General features: G+C 44.2%; 1 pseudogene; it reads right to left on the reverse strand.

Moving 5' to 3' along the window:
- Positions 1–2,292: 2,292 nt before the first annotated feature.
- Positions 2,293–2,410, reverse strand: LOC124723804 (annotated as a pseudogene).
- Positions 2,411–7,069: the final 4,659 nt, after the last annotated feature.

Below are 7,069 nucleotides of genomic sequence, written 5' to 3' on the forward strand. Positions count from 1 at the left end.
GAAATGTAGAACCGTTCTGCAGTCAGCTTCAAATGACGGTTCCTAAAACTTTGTCAGTAATGTTTCGCAAATAGAACATCTTCTCTCCAGGGATTCCCTTTTGAGTTCACGAAGAATCTCCGCAATACTCGCGTGTTGATCAAACCTACCTGTAACAAACCTAGCGGCCCGTCTCTGAACTGATTCGATGTTAATTCGGCATGGTGGGGATCCCAAACACTCGACCAGTACGCAACAATGGGTGACAGAGTGTTCTATACGCGATCTCCTAAAAAGATGAGCTACACTTTCCAAAACTTGTCCCAATATAGCGAAGTCGACTATTCGCCTTTCCTACTACTGTCCTCACGCGCTCGTTCCATTTCATATTGCTTTGTAACGTTACGCCCAGATATTTAATCGACATGACTGTGTCAAGCAGCTCACTGCTAATGACGTGTTTGAACATTGCGGGATTGTTATTCCTATTCTTCTGCATTAACTTACACATTTTCTAAATTTAGACGATGCTATCATTCATCAGTCCAACTATAAGTTCTTGCTAAGTCATCTTGTATTCTTCAGTAGTCACTCAACGTGGCCATCTTCCCGGTTAGCACAACATCATCTGTAACCAGCCGCAGACTGCTGCCGTCCCTGTCCGTCAGATCCTTTATGTACATACAGGATAATAGCGGTCATATCACACTATCCTGGGGCACTCCTGACGATACCCTTGTTTCTGATGAACACTCTTCGGTGAAGACGACATACAGGGTTCTGTGAGTTAAGAAGTCTTCGAGACACTCGCATATCTGCGGACCTAATCCGTATGGTCGGGTCTCCGTTAACAATCTGTAGTAGGGTACCGTGTCAAACGCCCTTCATCCACGGATATATGGGATATTCCTATTGCCCTTCATCCACGGTTCACAGGATATCGTGTCAGAAAACGCCAAGATGAGTTTCGTGCGAACGATGCTTTCTAAATCCGTGCTGCTCTGTGGACAGAAGCTTTTCCGTCTCGAGGAAATTTATTATATTCGAACTGAGAGAATGTTCAAGAATTATGCAGCGAACTGAAGTTAAGGATATTGGTCTATAATCTGGCGGATCAGTTCTTTTATCCTTCTCATATACAGGAGTCACCTGCCCTTCTTTTCCAGTCCCTTCGGACTTAGCGCTGGGCGAGAGATTCGTGATGTCAAATGCAGTTTAAATACGGGGCCAGTGTCATAGAGTACACTCTGTAAAATCGAAATGGGATTCCATCCGGACCTGGCGACATATTTATTTTCTCAATTCTTTCAGTTGCTGCTTCTCTACTCCAGGGATACCTATTACTATGTCCCCCATAAGGGAGTCTGTGTGAAGATCAAACGACGGTAAGTTTATGCGACTCTCCTGCGTGAATGATTTCTTAAACGCAGAATTTAAAATTTAAAAGCTTGCCTTTCCCTGTCTCCTGTTGCTACACCAGACTGATCAACGAGTGAATGGATAGAAGTTTTCTAGCCGCTTTGCTGTTTTACGTGGGAACAGAACTTTCTCAGGTTCTTGACAAGATCTTTTGCTAAGCTATGGCGATGAAAGTTGTAGGCTTCGCGCATCAGTGTTTTTACAGACGACGGAGTTTCTACTAACTTTTGCCTCTCGTCATTTGCGCGTTGTTTTTTGAACCGACACTGCGACAGTCTCTGTTTCCTCAGCAGTTTCCAAATTTTGCTCTGAAACCACGGTGGCTACTTTCCGTCCTTAATCCACCTGCCCAGCAGATACTTCTCCACAGAGCTATTTACAATCAGTTTAAACATTGCCTGTAATTCCTCATATTGGAACTAAATGATGCCTTTTCCATGTTAAAGTAGGATGCTAACATACAGCTTATCAGCTCTATTTATCAAAAATATTCTCCTAGCCTTCTTGATGGATTTATTAACTTTAGTAACCATGGTCACTGTGATGACATCATAACCACCAATCCATGCCTCAATACTGACACTGTTGATGACATCTGGGCTGTTTGTACGAGGGCGAGCTGAGAAGTAATGCCTCCGAATTTTTTATGTGAAAACTCTTGGAGCTTTTTAAATACATAGATGCACACATACATACTCCGTTATCAGGCCACAAGTTGCCCGTCGGGACCATCCGACCGCCGTGTCATCCTCAGGTGAAGATGCGGATAGAAGGGGCGTGTGGTGAGCACACCGCTCTCCCGATCGTTACGATGGTTTTCTTTGACCGGAGCCGCTACTATTCGGTCGAGTAGCTCCTCACTTGGCATCACGAGGCTGAGTGCACCCCGAAAAATGGCAACAGCGCATGGCGGCCCAGATGGTCACCCATCCAAGTGCCAGCCACGCCCGACAGCGCTTAATTTCGGTGATCTGACGGGAACCGGTGTATCCACTGCGGCAAGGCCGTTGCCCTTTTTTAAATAAAACAAACTCTATTAAAATTCTGTAGCTTTATTCTTCATGTCTACATATTTATTTCACAACATTGTCACCCCGGCGACGACCACATTTCCTCCCGTGAGAGCCCGATTTGTTGATACCGTCATTGTATCGACGGAGCCACAACCTCACTTTTGCTTGCACCGCTTCATCACTATCAAAGTGAAGTCCCCAAAAGTTTTCTTTAGATTTTGAAAAGAGATGAAAATCGGATGGGGCCAACTCAGGACTGTATGGAAAATGATTGATGACAGTGAGCCCAAGGTGTCGGACTGTTGCAAATGTCGCAGCATTCGTGTGTGTGGTCTGGTATTGTCATGCTGAAGGATAGGGTACTCCATATGTGGACGAACTCTTCAAATTCGTGCTTTCAGTATTCTGGGGGATTACACCACGCTGTTTCTCGCGCAGCGACGTAGTTAAGTTACACAATGCCATGTTACATGCTACAATTCGGAGTCCTCTAGCGGCGGTGGATGGCAACTTGCATCAGTGAAGCGGAAAAGTCACCAGAGTAAGGCGCATGACATGTAATACCTCAACCGATATTGAGACAATAAAAAATTCGCAAGCACTACTATTCAGTACGCCCTCGTAGCTACAAAGTCTAAAACATTTCCGCTGCGTGTGAACTGTCGAACTAGCTGCTCGAGACAGTTTTCGAAAATCTGTTGAAAATTACTTCACAAGACTGTCTGTCCGTACCACCTGCAACGAATTCATAAACGTCCCCACTGTTGTTGAGGGACTGTGACGAACAAGTTGCCGATCAAACATTCAATAGGTTACATGCCATGTATACATGCGCATCCCGAAAGCAGTAGTACCCGTTGTTCTTCAAAGAACACATAGATTTCTCACCACATGAGGTCGAGTATTGTCCTTCTAAACTCTACCTTGCTAATTTATCTGAAGGAAAGCTCCCTGAGGTAGTGGTTGCTCTTTAGGTCACCTTCAATTTATACGAGCCGATATAACACCTCTTACATATAGAAGTACACCTCGCTAAATTGAATTTTATTTTTATCTCCCTGCCACTGTACATTGCAGGCTGTCAGATTGCGGTCAGTTTCGAAGACGTATACTGCCATAATTGAATGTTCTGTTGAAGTGGGACTCGTCTGAAAATAATATGTCCTTTCAGTCCACTTTGGGCGCCAGTGATGATGTCCGCAGACCCACTGCAGAGTGCTACATTCTGGCTTCTCGGCGATAGAAGCCAATACAATTGCATGCGCGTCTCCTGCCCAGCCCACGAAAAAGAGGGAAGTGGAACCTCCGGACCACCCGTCTGCTTTCACCCATTGACGTCAGCAAAATACGGGACACGAATCACTTACCGACATCAGATTCGAGTAAATCTCACACCTCAACAAGAATTATAATTATTTTCATTACGTCACGTTCCCCTACACATTATCGGCCGTTACTTTCCAACCCAACGACGGTCCCAAAGTAGTAATTATTAACATACCGTAATAATATACGCAACTGTGGACGACAGTACTACAAAAGTTGATGATGATAGAAAGTCATTTTCAAATCTGTATTCTGCCCATTCGAATTCTCATAAACTGATCTGAGCGTTTGCCGTCGACAAAGCGTACTTGATTTCTGATTGCCAGTTTCTTTTATGGTTGTTCACCAACCAAGCTTGCCATAATTCTGACGTTTTTGGCTACACAGGAGGGCATTAATGAGTGTGCCTGAATGCAGTTTCCCTGCAAAGTTAATCTTACTTATCTATATACCCACTGAATTTGGGTTAATTAGGACCATCCGTCGAGGGTGCTGCAAGTTTCGCGAAAGTTACTGTATAAATACAAATTCAAACTTTTTTCATCGATTTATAAAACGCCACTTCGAGTCGGTAAGCAACAGATATCGTGACTGGATTCTACGAGGTCTGTTGAAGTCAGATTTAGGTTTCGTTAGAAGCAACGGGCACACCGTTTTCTGTGGGAAACTGGCGCCACTATTTGTAAAATTCGTCAAGAAATGTGCAGATTTATTCCACTTCCTTACATAAAGCAAGGATCACAGCACTTAACTCTTGCTGGCGCGTACAAGGGTTACATAAGTCTGGAAGGGTGTCATACCGGAGTAATTAATCGAGCATGTTTCACGTCCTGACAGGCCGAAGAAACCATCTTGTAAGCGCCAAATGAGCGTTACATAGTAGGCATAGGAACTATTACTGCGCATTCCAGGTCCCGTGGCATTGTCATCTTCCAGTGATGCGTGACAGCATTCCAAACGCGATAAAATCGCAAATCGGCCAACACAGGCTCTAAATATTGTGTTCAGATGTGTCCAAAAACAATGTCATCGCAATTTCCATCATCATAATTACACCGACTATCACCATGTGTCAAAGATACTGAGGTATTGGTTTTTCTGAAGATTGGCGATTCAAATTGTTTCCAAAGTCAACAGAAAAATAATTGTTCAATTTGCAGTTTACCTTTTCTTTATGTTGGCAATTTATAACGTTCTGCGTCACAAATTGTAAGTGATTTGATGAAACAGGAGTGAATGAACACGAACAGTTAGCTCACAGCACTGGTCTTAGAGCGCTTCAGCCGCTCTAGGATTATTTACAGCGTTGGCTCACTGCCAGACCCCAAAATCAGCACACGACTGTTACGCCACAGGAATAATAGAACAAAACACTTGTAGCCACTTACCGCTAGACGGGCAAAGACTTTGGTTAAAGCGAACGATGGACTTTAAAACCCAAGAAGCTACACCAGAGTTGCAGGTTCAGTGCTTTGGTTACTGCTAACATCGAAGTTATTAGAAACTGTGCTCTAGTTCAACTGGACAAGATTTGAATACGGAAAAAAAATCATGATATTACGAAATTTTCTCACGATTCTCTTGCCACTTTAGGCTAGAATGGTTTTCAAGTTTTCGAACGCTTTCTCCAAAGTCATCGTCATGAGATATCTGTCGTAACTGATGCTGTGGTGTTTTTCATCCAACGGTCTTCCGAATTATGTCGTTTGCTACATGTAAAAAACCACGACAGTTAAAACGGTCAGCTCGTTGACTGCAGAGAATGTGGTTCAAACCAATGGTAGTTACCTTTTCAAGCTAATGCAGTAAAGCACCTATCAAAAATAATATTACGGTACCAGCTATCTTGTTCAAGAAATCTCTGCGTGATTATCGGAAAGTGAATTAAGTTAATCATGAAAGATACGAATCCAAACCATTGTAATCTTAGCCTCTACTTCCGAACATTGTCTCAACCACTGGGCCGCGTCTCTCAGCGACATTTCATTAAACAAGAGTCACATGCAGCTACGCAATGAAGTCCCTTTAATGTGACCACCTGCCAAAACCTTGAACAACAACCTTTTGCATGTCGACTACAGTGCTGTGGCTAACTGCACTGCGTTTGTCGGCTGAAGATTCACGGCGCGAACAGCCCGATCGACATGGTTCCACAGATTATCGATTGTGTTTAAATCCAGGGAGTCTGCTGACCAGGTTCAGGGGAGTACGGTAACCTCACCCTGGTGCGTACGCTACGAGCTGTGTGTCACACTGCATTGTCCTGCTGGTAGATACCATCTTTCCGAGGAAAAAGAAAGTGCGTTTGGGGCTACACATGATCCCTAAGGATTGGTGCATACTTGTGTGCATGCCGATGGTACTGTTTCCGACGATTGTGCCGCTAAAGCGGAGTTATTGATCGCAGTTGTCCGTAATTCCTTCACCAGGGAAGACGAATGGAATATTCGAGAATTTGAAACACGAACAGGTGCTAGCATGAGTTTCTTAGAAGTAGATACCTTAGGGGTTGCGAAGCAACTCAAATCGCTTGATACGGGCAAGTCTTCAGGTCCAGATTGTATACCGATTAGGTTGCTTTCACATTACGCTGATACAATAGCTCCCTACTTATCAATCATATACAACCGCTCGCTCACCGATAGATCTGTACCTACAGATTGGAAAATTGCGCAGGTCGCACCAGTGTTTAAGAAGGGTAGTAGGAGTAATCCATCGAACTACAGACCTATATCACTGACGTCTGTTTGCAGTGGGGTTTTGGAGCATATACTGTATTCAGACATTATGAATGACCTCTAAGGGAACGATCTATTGATACGTAATCAGCATGGTTTCAGAAAACATCGTTCTTGTGCAACGCAGCTAGCTCTTTATTCGCACGAAGTAATGGCCGCTATCGACAGCGGATCTCAAGTTGATTCCGTATTTCTAGATTTCCGGTAAGCTTTCGACACCGTTCCTCACAAGCGACTTCTAATCAAGCTGCGGGCCTGTGGGGTATTGTCTCAGTTGTGCGACTGGATTCGTGATTTCCTGTCAGGAAGGTCGCAGTTCGTAGTAATAGAAGGCAAATCATCGAGTAAAACTGAAGTGATATCGGGTGTTCTCCAGGGAAGCGTCCTGGCCCCTCTGCTGTTCCTGATCTATATAAATGGCCTGGGTGACAATCTGAGCAGTTCTCTTAGGTTGTTCGCAGATGATGCTGTGATTTACCGTCTAGTAAGGTCATCCGAAGACCAGTATCAGTCGCAAAGCGATTTAGAAAAGATTGCTGTATGGTGTGGCAGGTGGCAGTCGACGCTAAATAACGAAAAGTGTGAGGTGATCCA

This window comes from Schistocerca piceifrons, chromosome X (assembly GCF_021461385.2).
Source record: "Schistocerca piceifrons isolate TAMUIC-IGC-003096 chromosome X, iqSchPice1.1, whole genome shotgun sequence".
Classification (NCBI taxonomy): Eukaryota; Metazoa; Arthropoda; class Insecta; order Orthoptera; family Acrididae; genus Schistocerca; species Schistocerca piceifrons.